The sequence below is a fragment of the Lissotriton vulgaris genome, chromosome 3_1 (genome assembly GCF_964263255.1).
Source record: "Lissotriton vulgaris chromosome 3_1, aLisVul1.2, whole genome shotgun sequence".
Taxonomy (NCBI): Eukaryota; Metazoa; Chordata; class Amphibia; order Caudata; family Salamandridae; genus Lissotriton; species Lissotriton vulgaris.
In genome coordinates, this window is record NC_141689.1 from 1,349,941,935 (window position 1) to 1,349,958,753 (window position 16,819).

Consider the following 16,819-nt stretch of genomic DNA (forward strand, 5'->3'; position numbering starts at 1 on the left):
TTCTCGTACAGGCACCACGAGTTCTACTACCCAGGCTATTACTGCTATCACCACAATTGTCAGTATGAACAAAATGGCACCAAGAATTATTTTATCTCGTGATGCAGAAGACGCCATAGTTCAAGAGTTCACAATGTCTCAAATGTTCAACTACAAAAATTAAAAACAATGGTGCTGAGCTCCGAGGTAGCCGTTGTTTTCTTCTCCGGGGTCAAGACGGGTGTCGCTACTCTTGGCAGAACTGATCCCCCCCCCCTTGAGATTCCCGGCTTCCGTTTCACAAACCCCAGAGCGGTAACCAACCAGTCTCGCACAAAAATCTTCTTCCTATCTTGGCCGCAGATCGTAGTGCTGTCGTCCAGAAACAGTGTGGTCCGGGAAGGCTCCCTCAGATTCGGCCGATGTCACAGCTGGGCTCTTTTCTTTATCCAAAATTTCTTTGTAGTCGGACAGCACAGTAGGATTCACCAGATCCGGAGAGACACGGCGGCAGTGAGTTGAGTGCACCCACCGCTTTCTGTTGGTCACTCGCACAGCTGTTCGAGTTGCCAGGAGGACTTGCTCGGGGCCACGCCACCTCGGTTCCAAGCTATTCGCCCTCTCAAACGACTTCACCATCACAAAATCGCCAGGACGGAGATTGTGAGCCTCTCCAGTAGAATTGTCAGGGAGCGCTTCTCGAACCTGTTGATGAATAGAAAGCAAATCATTTGTTAATCGTGCCAAATAATCGTTCATCATTATGCAAGGCACATCATGTATCAATCGTGGCTGAGGCACTCCCCATATGTTCATAGGCCTTCCAAACACCACTTCATACGGTGTGAGGCCTGTTCGAGAGTGAGGCACTGATCTAAGAGAGAGCAATGCTAGCGGCAAGGCATCCGGCCACTTCAATGACGTGGACGCCACAATCTTAGCCAGTTTCAACTTCAACGTAGCATTGTACCGCTCGACAAGACCTGCTGACTGAGGGTGGAACACAGCATGAAACTTCTGCTGGATCCCCAACCCCTTCAGTACATACTCCACAATTTTCCCAACGAAATGAGGCCCATTATCGCTCCACAAAAATTTGCAAACTCCAAATCGAGGGAAGTACTCCTTGAGCAACACCTTAGCTATTGTCAAAGCTGTATTATCTTTCGTGGGGAAGGCCTCAACCCATTTGCTAAAGGCGCACACCACCACTAAGACATACTTAAGGTTATTGCAGCGCTCAAGCTGGATGTAATCCATTTGGAGTACCTCGAATGGTGCAGAAGGTGGAACGAACCCTCCTTTCGGAGTATGAGTCCCTTTTGCAGGATTGTGCTGTAAACATATCAGACAGGTCTGCACTACTCTCTTGGCAGTGTTGGCAATCTCGGGATGCTCCCAAACTCGTGTTAACAATCGAGTGATTGCAAGAGCTCCCACATTCGCTAATCCGTGTGTCATCTGAACCATCGCCTGCAAGTAAGCTGCAGGCAATTTCCATCTCTCCATGTCCTTGCTTCTCCAACAACCCTCATCATCTAGTACCCCTTCTGCTGCCCATGCCGCAAGTTCTGATTCAGTCGCTGATTTTTGGATATCTAGTATCTCCGCTCTAGCATCATACCATCGCTCAGCCTGTGATTTTGTTACATACATGGGGGAGTCAGTTCGGGACATAGCTGTTTGTCTTGCTATGCTGTCTGCAAAAGCATTGCCTTGACCCACTTTATCAGTGATCTTTTTATGTGCACTGCATTTAATTATCGCTACATTCTTTGGACAAAGCAACGCGTTTAGGAGATCACGCACCAGTTCTCCGTGCATAATGTGTACTCCATGAGAAGTCAAAAACCCACGTTCTCTCCAGAGTAGCCCGAAATCATGCGCTACTCCGAAAGCGTACCGGCTGTCTGTGTATATGTTCACACATAGGCCAGCACTCAGTTCGCAGGCTCTTGTCAAGGCTATCAGCTCTGCTGCTTGAGCCGATTTCTGTGGTATTCTAGCTGTTTCTACCACTGTCTTAAGTGTCGTGATCGCATATGCTGCGGAAGTCGTACCATCTGGCAGCCTCAAACACGATCCATCAACCCACAGTTCCCCATCCACATCTGGAAGTGGCATATCCTGTAAGTCGACACGACCCTTTGTCTGTTCCTCGGTCAGGAAAACACAATCGTGATGTTTTTCTTCCTGACCCTCCTCAACCGGATAGGGCAATAAAGTGGCAGGGTTCAGGGTAGCGCATCTTTTCAATGTAATGTGTGGTGCCAAAAGTGTGAGCTCATATCCTGTCAAACGTGCGCTCGTGAGATACTGTGTTTTCGTTTGATTCAACAGGGCATCTACTGCGTGAGGAACTAACACCAACAATTTGTGCGATAAAACTATTCCCTCACTCTGTCGTATAGCTACCGCTGTTGCTGCAACTGCTCGAAAACACCCAGGTAACCCTCGTGCTACAGGGTCAAGGACCGCCGAAAAGTATGCACATGGCCTCTGCTTGTCCCCGTGTGCCTGCACTAACACTGATAACGCGCACCCATCTTTCTCGTGCACGTACAACGTGAAGATCTTTGTATAATCTGGTGTACCTAACACGGGTGCAGAGCAAAGGGCTTGTCTCAATTGATCAAAAGCATTTTGACAGTTGTCTGTCCATTCGAGGGGCATTGGTGTAGTTTTTGACAGTAATGCTAACAAAGGTTTTATAATGTGCGAAAACCCCATGATCCACTGTCTACAAAAGGACGTTAATCCTATAAAGGCACGTACATCTCTCTGAGTGCGGGGGACTGGTGTGTCTAAAATCGCCTGAATTCGATCTGATGTTAATGCACGCCCCTCCTTAGACAAAAGATGACCGAGGTAGGTCATCTTGGGTCTACAGTATTGAAGCTTTTTCTTAGAAACTTTGTGGTTATTCTGAGCCAAGAAGGAAAGCAAAGCAAGAGTACTCTCCTCGCATTGTACATAGGTGTCTGCAGCTAACAAGAGGTTGTCAACATACTGTATAAGGGCTACTCCAGATTGCAATTCAAAAGAATCAAGCTGTCTTTTTAAAGCCTGGCTGTAGATGCTAGGACTCTCAGTGTAACCTTGAGGAACACGACAAAATCTATACGATTTATTATTCAACGTAAAGCCAAATAAATATCTGCTATCAGGATGGATGGGGATGGAAAAGAACGCATTTTTGAGGTCAATGACACTAAATGTCGTCGCCGTCGGGGGAACCAATGTGAGCAATGTCGTGATGTCGGACACCACCGGATATTGGGGAATGACAATTTTGTTAATTTCTCTCAAATCAATAATAAATCGATAGACCTTGTCGTCAGTGTCTTTCTTAAGAATCGGAAGAATAGGGCTGTTGCAAACATTATAAGGAACCTCCTCCACTACTCCTGCAATGATCAAATCCTGAACAATGTGTGTCAGGGCAATTTCACCTTCCCTGGAAATCTTATACTGTGGTACACGTGGCAAAAGTACTCCCTCCTTTACAGTTATTCGAATAGGTGGAATAAGCATCTGTCCCACATCCGTATCTGAGGTCGCCCATAACGTGTGAGGGAGAGAGGCTAATGCTTAATTTTCTTGTATAGTGCAAAATCTGTCTGAATCTGGATAATTGTCGTTCAAAATAACTCGCACTCCCTCCGGAGCGCAACGTATCGTTGCTCGAAAATATTTGAGCAAATCGATGCCCAGAATGTTATCTGGGGTATGAGGTGACAACAAAAATTGACCAAAACTGAAAAATTTATCAATACAAAGTGCAAGAGGTTTTGATAATGGGCTAGGAGAGGGTGTGCCATCAAACCCTATACAAGTTATCATGTCGCCAGACAGGGGAGCCCTCGGAACCAAGTTTTTAGACAAAGCGCTACGAGTAGCTCCTGTGTCAACTAAAAACTGATCAGTAGAACCCAAAATGCCCGCTGATACATATGGACCTCTCTGATCTACTGGCACTTCAACTGATTCCGTACCCTATCCTACGCAGTCCTATGCAAGCACATAATCCTGATGCTCCACATTCTCACCCTCCGATATCTGATACTGGTTCCGTCTATCAAATGTATTACGTTCATCCTGGCCACGGCCCCTCTCTTCAACCCTACCACGATCACCTCCGCCACCTCTCGCCCCCGAATAACTGTTCCTTGACCTTCCACCTCCTCGGCCACGCTGACTACGTTGCTCACGAAGTACCGGACAATCGTCAGCTCAATGCCCAAACTCCTTACAATAGGCACATTGGTCCTCCGCTATATCCGTACGCCCATACGACGCATTACTCCCTCCTCTTCTGCCTCTATCATTCCCTCTAGATTGCGTTCCACGAACCTGTGCCAACATCACCTTCGTTTTCAATTCCTTCGCTTTCTTATCAACACTTTCTTTAGCCTCCAATTCCTGCCGCTTATAATACTGAGCCATAGTTAACAAAGACGCAGGGGTCGCCGTGGTCCAGGAACTTTCGCTCGTTTTCAATCGCTTCGCAATCTCCGGTAGGAGATTAGCCACATACTTATCAACAAACAGATGCCTACCCGTATCGTCTGTTAATGATTGCCCACTGTAATCATGAAATGCTTCTTCGAAGCATGTAAAGAAATCAGATACCGATTCATCTGGCTTCTGTTTACATGAAACCAACATAGTCCAATCGATCTTTTTAGGAGGCACCAGAGTTTTTAATTTAGTCAAAATAGCCGTCGGGAGATCTAAAATCAAAGCACACATTTTACATGCAGGTTCCCTTTCTAAGTCAGCCTGTTCTAAGTCCTTCCAAGTTGCCCCAAATGTCGTTTGATCATTAGTTTTACGAATCAACCTCCACATATCAGGGGGGAGTATTAATCCAAAGAAAAGATCTATATCAACAAGAGTCATAACACAAGAGGAAATGGCCCCCTCCACCCCTTCATAGAATGCAGCTGGATTTTTACGAAGATCGGGCAGGGAGTTCTTTAATGCCATAACATCTGCTCTATTCCAAGGCGTATATACCCAATTATATATAAAGTACCCCTTCGCATCCTTCGGCGTTTTATCGTCATCTGTACCATCTCCCTTTGGGGGAACATACAAAGGTGCGGCTTCACGCATAGGCATAACATGCACTTTAGAATTCTTATCTGAACCCCGGAGAGGACACTCTTTGGACTGCTCCGTCGACCCCGGCACGGACTCTTTAGCTTTTTCCCTTTCATCCCGCAGTCTGGTCGCCTCATCCCGCAGCTGGAGTAGTTGTTTGAAAAGGTCATCAACATCTGAAAGAGCAAATAAACCTTTATCCAAATTCTCACAATAAACCGACACAGCTTTGGGTTCTAAAGTCTCCGAATATTTACGAAATAGAGTAACAACTTCATGTGCCAAAGTATTTATGAAACACAGTAATTCTCGTTCGGACCACATTTTCCTTTCAGCTAAAACCGTTGCTACAGTTATATGATCCAGGTTTAATTTCCTAGCAAGGCTACGCAAATCCGCGGCTCTTTCCGCAGTTAACCTGACACTCGAGTTGTCCTTTCCATCCGACTTATCCCGACCTTCATCACCGGAATCCTCGGACGGAGCCGTAGGGTGGACATACGGAGGCGGAGAGCGATCTAGTAATGAAAAATCATCAATTTCATTATTAAGGACAGGATAAAGCGGACGACAAATAGGAAATTGACCGGTCGTTTGCAAATTACGTTCCCGTGCCTCCCTCTCTTTCTTCTCCTGCGCCTCCTTTTCCTCAAGCTGTAAAGCCTTATCTCGAGCAGCCTTGCGCTGCTCTTTGTCCGCCAAGGCAACCTCACGCTTCATACGCTCACGCACCGCTTTCTCCCACATTCGCACACAATCAAACATATCTTGTCTAGACCTGCGCTGAAACAAACATTGCTCCACAAACTGAACCTTTCGCAAATCAAACGACCCATGTAGTGGCCATTGCAACTCGGGATCGGTGCTGGTATACTTATGCCATAATTTACTATACAGTATAGGGGGAAGGCCGAATTTCACATACATCTCACGATTTGGAGTTCCTTCTGGGGGAGCCGGCTGTGATTCCGCTAACCTAATTGTGGTACCATTTCCAAAACAGCACATCCCTCGGAGCGTGCTTAAAACAGGCATGTTCAAAAAGTACCACGAAAGCGTGATACTATACAAATGGCACTTACAGTACTTCACACAAATGTGCCGCTCAGAATACAGAACAAAGTTAGAGAAACATCTCTACATGCCTGCCTATGTGAAGTGCACTACACATATATTCAAAGTTCACAAAATCAAAATGTTAGCTAACTCAAATCATAGACACAATCATAGAACTTCAGTAAGCGTCCATAGACTACCTTACCGATCACAAATCGTAGAACTTCAGTAAGCGTCCGTAGACTACCTTACTGATCACAAATCTTACCCAATTTCAAATATCCAGGTTCCAACTGCCAAGGTCTTTAATCGAATCAGCCAAACAGGCACTGTACAGCAACGCAGACGATCAAGATCTCAGTCGGAGACCGGCGCCACCTGGAAGGTCAGATCAGAAGGAAAGGAAGAAAACACCGTGGGTGCCAAGACTCGGGTCACTCAGTGGCAGCGTACGCGTCCATGGCGAGTTTCCAATCCTTCGTCACGACCTCTCCTTCGGGCATCCGAGTCACCGATGAGTCCCTTCGTGGTCGCCAATTTGTGGTATCGGGTTCCCAAGGCCTACATGCTCCGTAGATAACCCACTTACACCGAAAGAACTGTTGGCACGGAAACTGAAAAGTACAAAGGACAAGTTTATTAAGCCCCATGGGGTGGTGGTACATTCCTACAGCACCCTTCGGCAATGCAAGAAGTATCACACCGAACGTTGGTGTGAGTCCTTCTTTTATACAATTTACAAGCAATAAAAAGGTAGGCGGTACAAAGTAACAGAGTTTAGGTACATATATGGTCATTTTGCGAGCACAGCCAACTCATGGGAGGGGTTACAACTCCACTGGTCAGTTTGGCGGAACATTCCTGAGGGGTGACTTTGTCAGTTGGGACTGCGCATGTACAGGCTTGACCGTTACTAAAAATAGCCTGTTGCTGGGCAAACTCGGATGGTCAGCGGCACGGACAAAGGACTAAAGGGCATGCTGACCACGAGGCCGCTCATTCCCCAAAATGGCCGCCGTAACATACAAAATGGCGTTCTCTAATATGGCCAAGTTAAGGAGAATAACGTGTAGCAAAGCTAAGCGCGAACCCGGCCATTGTCAAATTACGACAGTGTGTGTGCCTGGTGGAAGTGTGCACTGCCGGCTGGTGATGTGTGTGCCTGGTGGAAGCGTGCACTGATGTCTGGTGGTGTGTGTGTGCCTGGTGGGAGCGTGCAATGATGGCTGGTGGTGTGTGTGCCTGGTGGAAGTGTGCACTGCCAGCTGGTGGTGTGTGTGCCTGGTGAAAATGTACACTGACGGCTGATGGTGTGTGTGTCTGGTGAAAGCGTGCACTGACGGCTGATGGTGTGTGTGTGTGCCTGGTGAAAGCGTACACTGACGGCTGGTGCTGTGTGCCTCGTGGAAGCGTGCACTAACGGCTGGTGGTGTTTGTGTCCGGCGAACATGTGCACTGATGGATGGTGGTGTTTGTGTCCGGTGAAAGCGTGCACTGACAACTGATGGTGTGTGTGCCTGGTGAAAGTGTGCACTGACAACGGGTGGTGTTTGTGTTCGGTGAACATGTGCACTGACGGATGATGATGTTTGTGTCCGGTGAAAGCATGCACTGACGACTGATGGTGTGTGTGCCTGGTGAAAGTGTGCATTTACGGCTGGTGGTGTGTATGCTTGGTGGAAGCGTGCACTGACGTCTGGTGGTGTGTGTGTGTGGAGATCTCTGCCCTTAATAGGCAAAGAAATGCAGGTTCATACTTAGGCATTTCGGCAAACTCGGCTTGTCGTTCCAGGTACAGCAGATTGTGTACCTAGCTTCCCTTATTTCGTTATCCAAACAAAATTTCCTCTTTTACGTATGCACTCTGGATCTTTCTGATGATCGACAGAAAATATCCTAGAACCTGTTCTGCTTTACTTGAATTTCTTTTGGCACTGCCATATTAGTTGGTGGGAAACTTTATTAATGTGAACAGGCCCTTCTTGGGGGCTTCGATTTGTAATGCGTTTTTTAGGCCTCGTCCTAGGACGAGAGTATAGAGGCTCAACCAAGCTCTAAAACTATCGCGGATTTGGTCAAGTGCATGTGCTCGTGCACGCGCTTACCATTTGCTCCCCGAGCCGCCTACCTGCATCACACTTCAAAGGAATGCGCCCCCCGCCCACGCAATGCCGAGATCCAGCGCTTCCCTCCCACTCGCTCACTCCCCTTCTCCCCCGCCCCCACCCCATCCGACTGGTTCTCCGTCCAGCCCACCTATTCCCTGTGATTTCTCCTGATGCTCCCCCTTATCCCCCCTTCCGTATCCATCTGAGTTACCGTTTTCAACTTGACTCACAGCTTCCATCGATTTCCATTACACGCCCTTATTAGATTTTGCTCGTAAGTTAGAGCGTTTCCATTCTTGCCCATATACCATGCACTGTTTACGTAGCTACCGGGATTCCATTCACACCGCACAACTACACCACGTTTTGCTGTCAATCTGTGGTTGTGAATTTGGATCCATGTTAATGGCCCCCTTAGCAAGCTTAATTTCGAGTCTGTCTTCTAAATCCAGCATTCCTCTCATCACGTGACCTTATGGGCGGCCATTATATTGTACGCTGGCTAGCCTGCCTCATTTCCGCGATGGCACCCACCCGCGCTGGATCGATATCTCACATACGGTAAGCACACCCTCCTCCCTCACGGCCACCGGCATTTACTGTATCGCTTCACTACCATATACTAAATACGGACTTTTCAGTAGACCGTCAGTCTATTGCTATAAACTTACGCGCTGCCTTTTATTACTTTATATTTTTTCAGCATGACCCTGCTATAACCCAGATCCCCTCAGTCCGCCGCCTCTTTCTCGTCCCTGCAGTCAACACCATCTAGCTGCACGGCAGGCCCAAGTGAGTACTTCCTTTGTTTGACTTCATTAGTTAGAGACCTTCATGCAGACTGCAACCCATTTTCGTCGCAATTAGTTAACGCGCTACTCTGCTCAACACCTGATAGGCCGATTTTTTTTATCGACTTGGCTCACATTGTGCTTACGACTCCAGGGCCCTTGCCGAACAACCTCCTGCCATACAGATACTGCCACCTTGCTGCATGGCTGGCCTTAGTAAGTACCTCTTTTACCTGGTCCCTACCGCTCTCTTTAGCACAGCGGTAACAGATCCAGCCACTCTAGTTTTACTTACCAACTCCTGGCTTCCCTTTCAGTTGGCCACTTGCACGAATTCACGGAAGTGCAAGGTCCATTTTGCTGTCTCAACCCTCACTGAAAAACTAGATATTTCTGGACGTGGGCAGCTCTTCACTAATTTTCAATAAGGTAACCTTTATACCCGATTTTCTTCATCCCTTCTGGCCTAATTTAGGTACCCAGATAGTCCACACAGTTATACACCTTTGACTGATAATAATTGGATATCTACTTTACTGTAGATATCCAATTATTACTGTGTCTCCCCTTCTACCATAGCCTTCCTACTGTCTCATTGATCAACGGGAGAATTTTCTCTGCTGTTCCATCGTGACCTCCACTGCTTAATCACAGCTGCTGAACTTAGGTAACTCTAATGTCACCCTCATTTTAGGACTCCTTTTCATTACACGCTTTTGCTTTTACCCCATAGACCAGCATCTTCATTTAAACCACAATGCGACATCTAACACCGCACCACATCGAAGTGAGACTGTGTCTCTAAATTAAAAGTGAGTCTATAGTCTATGATAATAAAAAAAACTATCTCTAGTTATCGTTTATACCCCCTCACTTAATACTAACTAGCATACCACTGCACCCAGCCATTTAGTCAACTTTTTCCGCTCTAGCTAGTCATATTCCATCAAATGGTATAGTGTACCATATTTGGGATATTAGAGAAAGTCACATTATGTTTTAAATGATCCTGTATCTAGCTAAAAAACGAGTTCTGTAGTCCCATTTGGCTATATATAAAGCATCATTACTTTGGGACTAGTTTGTGCCTTTCTGCCCTCTGCATCACCACATCATCACTCACCGCTACCCCAGCATCACTCAACACCACCACATTATCACTCAGCACCACAACATTATCACTCAGCACCAAGACAGCACCACCACAGCACCACTCAGCACCACCACAACATCGCTCAGCAGCACCACTCAGCACCACCACATTATCACTCTGCACCACCACAACATCATTCAGCACCACCACAGCACCACTCGGCACCGCCATAGCACCACTCAGCACCACCACATTATCACTCAGCACCACCACATTATCACTCAGCAGCACCACATTATCCTTCAGCACCACTCAACACCACCTCAGCACCACCGCAGCACCACTCAGCACTACCACAGCACCATTCAGCACCACTCAACACCACCACAGTACCACTCAGCACCACCACAGCACCACTCAGCACCACCACAGCACCACTCAGCACCACCACAGCACCACTCACCACCACCACAGCACCACTCACCACCACCACAGCATCACTCAGCGCAACCACAGCATCACTCAGCGTAACCACAGCATCACTCAGCACCACCACAGTATCACTGGTTCAAATATGTTCTCTCAATGTTTCAAGCTTTATTACAAATGTCACAAAAAGATGTTAATATTTCACTTCTGTTCTTGGATTTTCGTCGCAATAAAATACACTGAACATAATCTTCACAAAAGTTAATTACAAATGTTTAAGCTATTGCCATTATAAATTACAATCACTTTTATTTAAGTATTAATTATTTTAAAAAAATTAAAAGCCATTGTTATTTGTAATATCAATACATCTAAGTCACGTAAATACAAAACATGTTGCATTACAAATGCTATAGGTGTCACATTTGCGAAAGTTACAAATGTTGGCATTGTAATTGGCAAAGCTATTAATTTAGCTATTTTCAAAAACAACACATAAATAAAAAAATTGTCATTTACAAGACCAATAAATCAAACTTTCCTTATGCAGGACCTATTGTATTGCAAATGCTTGTTTTTTTGTCAACTCCTAGAGACCTTGGTTCATTTATTACAAATATGGAAGTTCTTGATAAGACCCCTCTTTCTGACTTAAATCACCCATTTATTTTACACATAATGTTTCGATGTTTGGATTGCATATAGGTGGGCGTAAAAACCACGTTTGTAAGAGGATACATGTGTGAGTTGTAAGACACACATTAGTGGTGAGGCACATATATAGAACAATGTATACAAATGTGTTGCATCAAGTGTGGGGTAAAAAACATCTAGGTACGTTTTTTACACAGTCTAAACTACAACAAGCATTTGCAATGCAATAGGGCTCGCATTAGTAAAGTTTGAGGGATTATTATTGTAAATTACAGTTTTTTTTATTTTATTTTAACTTGTGGAAAATTCTAACTTTGGCATTTACAATGCTAATAGTGTTAATTAGTGGAAATGTGACACCTATAGCATTTGTAATGCAAAATGTGTTGTCTTTACATGACTTTGATGTATTAATATTAAAATTTAAAAAAATCCCAATATTTAATAGTTAAAGTCATGAATTTGTAATATATAATGGCAATAGCGTAAACTTTATCAAATTTTATTTTGATGATTAAGTTTATTGTTTTTTATAGTGATGAAAATTCAAGAACAGAAGTGAAAGATTTAAAAAAACTGATTTTTTTATTAAAATTATGAAAATTGGGAGAACATATCTTAATATGTTGTTGTTGAATTGTTGCACATATTGATGGTTTGTTGTCTTAGAATTATGGTGTGAGTGTGCCGAGTGATGCTGTGGCGTTCAGTGATGATCTGTTAGCGCATATTGATGTTGTGGTGCTCCAGAGTGATGCTGTGGTGATGTGATGCATAGTGAGGGTGATAGATAGATAGAGGGAGTGTGTAAGATAGATAGAGGGAGCGCGACAGATAGAGTAAGTGTGAGAGATAGAGGCAGGGTGAGATGGTGAGAGATGGAGTGTGGGCGAGGGATGGAGTGTGGATGAGGAATGTAGTGTGGGCCGTGTGAGGGATGGAGTGTGGTGCGGGGGATGGATGGAGTGTGGTGTGGATGAGGGATGGAGTGTGGTGTGGGGGAGGGATGGAGTGTGGGGTGGGTGAGTGATGGAGTTTTGTACAAGATAGGAATGGAGTGTGGTGCGGTGTAGGGATCATTTTGGTGCGGGGAGGGATGGATGGATGGAGTGGGGGGAAGGATAGATGGAATGGGGGGAAGGATGGATGGAGTGGGGGGATGGATGGATGGAGTGGGGGGATGGATGGAGTGGGGGGATGGATGGAGTGGGGGGGATGGTTGAATGGATGGAGTGGGGGGATGGATGGAGTGGGGGGGATGGCTGGATGGAGTGGGGGGGATGGTTGGTTGGAGTGGGGGAGCCGAAGGCAAGAAAAAACGAGTACAATCAGGGAAGCAGAAGGCAAGAAAACGAGGGCAATCAGGGGAGCAGACGGCAAGACAAGAAACTTGTGCCTATTCTGAATCTCCCTACAGCCCAAAAAAATTAATGATAGCCTAGATGTACGTGCAGAGATTATTAGATGTGCCTCTACGTGTAGTATCATTTCAAGCACTATGTGTAAGCCCCATTTCTTCAACAATAGCCTTATTACGTGCAAAACTCATATTGGAACTTTATTTACAGAAAGAGGAGTTCTGAGGGAAGTGTCCTGTGCAGCTCTCGTGGCTGCTCGCCTTGCGTGAATGGTATGTTTATAAATGTGTGATTGAGTTTCTTCAGAAAATTACTGAAGGAACCAGTCGAGACGTTTTTAATATAAACATTAAGCACTTTTTGTTCCAAAGCTTAAATAAGTCAGCACGATTTCCCTTTTAAAGAATATTTATTTTGTTAATCATGGTGAGCCGGACGCAGACATTTAGCCCCTAAGCACCAACCATACTCTTGTATATAACCCCCAGCAATTAAGGTTGTTGCAGGGTTAGAAACAACTCATGCAGCATAAACACAGGCAGGGCAAAACAGTGGTTTCACAGCAGAATCGGCAGTCTGAAAACCGTAGCAAGGCACGGGGGTTAGGGGACGGGCAAGCAATGAAGAGACAGGAAAAAATTTAATTGGGGAGGGGGCGGGAATGATTGGAAAGCTCGCAGAGGAGGAGAGATAAAAGCTGCAAATGCAGTAATAGAGTGATAGATAGCAAATAAAACTTTGCTCAGGGTACTTTATCAATAAAATAAATATTCATCTAAAAAAGTTTGATTGCAAAGCGTCCTGTGCAGCTTTATGAGTGCGTGTTGCAAGCCGGTCAGTGATGCCTCAGAAAGGGCTTAAAAGTTTCCCCTTTTCTAGGTAAGGACATGGATGGTTGCGCACTCTATGCACGGGGAGGGTGGGTTGAGGGAAACGTTGCATTCGTGCTCGGAGGGTGGGGAGGGCTCAACACCAATCTGGAAGGTGAGAGCGCTCACTTTGAAGCTCCGTGGGCTCCTGTGGTGACCTCAAACAAAACAAGTGCAAAGGAGGAACAGCTTGTAAATACAGGGTGATGCTCTAGTGATATTGTGTTGATGGCATGCATAGGGCGTTATTGTCCCAGCTCTAATGTTCAGGGCGCAGCAAAGCTGATTTTTGTTGTTTGGCGGTGGGGTATGAATGGGAGGTTGGCACACTAGGAAAGGGTATTTTTTTTTTAGACGAGTGTAGAAAAACAGAAGGCGGTGTTTATTGTTGTAATTTTATTATGCACCGATCGGTCAAGCGGGCATCTTGACTCTATTCAGAACAAGCTCTCGGCATTGCGTGGGGGGTGGGGGGAAGCGGAGCGGACCCTTTGAAGTGTGATGCCAAGAATCAGACAACAAATGGTATGGGATGTGGCTGGTGACGTGCATGCGCCAGTGGGCTGAAGCACTTCCAAAAAAAAATGGGAGTACATACCAATCTATTTACATATTTATAGACCTGCATACATATATGGGGATATTGCTATGCCTTTAACTCAAAACTGGAAACGTGAAGCACTTGCAGCATTCCCTGGCTTTATTATTTTCTGCGGAGTGTGTGATCCATGTGCTTTTTATGGTATATTACATCAGTTGTGTGCACATTTTCAAATGTCCAGCATGAACGTGTTGTGCCTAGAAAGAACCGCTGGTGCATTTGCTTGCCAGCCAGCTCTCTTTGTAACTTTTCCCTGCCAGCCAGAAGCTTTAAGATCCGGCTCCCCTCTTTTTTGGGTCAATTAGGGTGAGAAAAACGATCCTTGACACTTATCGAGCATGGAGAGAATGGAGAGAAGCCCCCGTTGACAATATTGTTACATTTATAGCCACATCATCCGGCATGACAACAATTAAAGTGTTTGTATTCGCGACCACCCCATGTCATTTTAACATTACCTTCCTCGTCCTCTTTGTGGAAGAAGACCTGTGTTTGAAAGTGAATACGGGGAAGCTGTAGTGCACTCTGCACTAATGAGACAGCACACCAGTGGAATGAGATGTTATGAAACAAAAGCAGGTACATTAAAATATACTAAAGGGATTTTGTTTTTACTGTAAACGATGACCTAATCGGCTTTCATATTAAATAATCGGTGTAAGGAATTGGTGATGCTAACACATTTTAACCAAAATTCTTCCTAAAATCTCTGTGTCGAACGGTAAGGCTGAGTTTTAACTTCAAATGAAAAGTACACCTCTGGACTGGATGGGGTTATTGGGCAAAGGAAGATAATACCAGTGCCTAGAAAACGTCCGAATTCGGAGACCATGCTGGAACTAGTAACCAGATTTTCCACAATGTTTCTCAGAATAATATTTGCATGGCATACGTTTCTGTTACAGAATTACAAAAGCCCCAGTGAACATGCTCTGATTATCCTCCTTACAGCGGCTAGTTAATGCCTAGACTTCAACACAAAACAAGTATGGATAGCAGCTATGTAGATGACGGTCTCATTGAGGAGGTGGGGCTTTATGTCTGGCTAGTGGGGGGGGGGGGGGAGGGGGGGAGGAGACCAGACACGAGGGCGACAGAGCGAGTTTAAATAGCATCAGGGTGGGTAGGGGTTTGAGATAATGCCGGGCGCCTGAGTCATTTCATCTCTACGGACAGGGAGCCCCCAGTTTTGCTGTCTAACCAAAGTTGGAAAGTAGCACATTTCAATCGTGGGGGAGATGTAGATTACGTTTGAAGACAGTAGCTTTATTGAATGTAAATGCTGTCGCACAGAGCAGAGCAGATGCCGGTGTCGAGGAGTCTTGTATATAGGGTGCGGTGAGAGATGTTATTGAAGGTGGCCTAGAGGTCCAGGAGGATGAGGGCTTCAGTTTCGCCTAAATATTTATTTTTCAGAAAGATACACATTCACTGGATGATGTCATCAGTGATGTCATGAGTGATGTCACTGACCATGTCATGAGTGATGTAATATGTGATGTCATCAGCAGTGCATTGCACGCGCAAGTTATAGTGAGTCCAACTAACTATAACGTGGGAATTTCAATGGTTTTATACGAGTAAAATTTCCACTTAACTATAACTGGTGTGAAACCTATTGTTTTTTCAGTATATATATATATCTATCTCCATATCTCCATATCTCCATATCTCCAAACAGCAGTTTTCCGATTCCGGTCGCCAGTAGGTAGTTATAGTTAGGATTTTTTTCAATGCAAAATCTCAAAATTCTATCGTGAATAACTTTGGCGTCGGTTGACGAACCTGCCTGAAAATTTCCTCAAAGTTGCATCGCGGAGCTCCGGTCCTTCCCTGAAAGTCTGGGGGGGATTCGTCAAGCGGGGGCCGAGATAAAAGGGGGGTCCCAAAACGTGTTTTCCCCATGTTGATTTCCATAGGGCGGTCGAACTCACTTTTAGCCCGAACAGCTGAATGGATTTCCACCAAACTTGGCAAAATTGTAGATACTGGTAGCCCGATGTGCCTTTGCTATGTCTCAAGATATGTGCTCCAGTGGATTTTGAGTAATTTAGGTTCAAAAAAATATATATATCTATGGCAGCACCGGGGCGCGTACCGGGCGCGACACGCGACTCGCGTGCGGAAAGCTGATTGGTTCTCGGGTGTCTGTAAACATTCCAAACAGTCCGGAGCGGACGCCATCTTGTGTCTCGGTAGGATCGAGACACAAGAGGTGGCAAAAACAAAGGGGGAATTGACCATAAGGGGCCAGAGTAGACCCCCCCCTGACCCCCTAGGTTTGATGTGGGGGCCATAAAAGGGCCCCGCGGGGCCATAAAAGGGCCCCGCGGGGCCAAAAAAACCAAATTTTTTTTCTTCGATTTTTGCAGGGGGAGCGCCCGGTACGCGCACCGGGGAGCGTGCCATGGGGAAAAAGAATGACAGTTTAAAAAAAAAGTAGCTGTTTTAAAGAAATGTTCTTTTTGTTGTTTTTTTTTTTATTAAGTACCTACATGTAGGTACCAATGCAGAGACTTACATTTAATGTACACCGTCTCCTCTGTAGATATCTTGCATGTTGTTACAGAAGTTATTGTGGTATATGGAATCCTTAACATAGTCTGTCAGGAAAGCAGAAACAGATCCTTTAAGCACTCCCTGAGAAGTGCTAGGGGATCATGGGTAGTCTATCCTGCTCCCTTATGATGAAAAAGAGATGTGAAATACACATAGGAGATAATATAGTGGAAGAAATGTCAAACTCATGTCAAACTCACACTCTGGCCCCCTTAC

The 16,819-nt window shown here is 45.5% G+C and overlaps 1 protein-coding gene across 1 annotated transcript in view; it reads left to right on the plus strand.

Moving 5' to 3' along the window:
* The window catches only part of PIGG (phosphatidylinositol glycan anchor biosynthesis class G (EMM blood group)), an 867,273-nt gene that overhangs the window by 849,116 nt on the left and 1,338 nt on the right, over nt 1-16,819 (plus strand). The gene's annotated exons all lie outside the window — the stretch shown is intronic.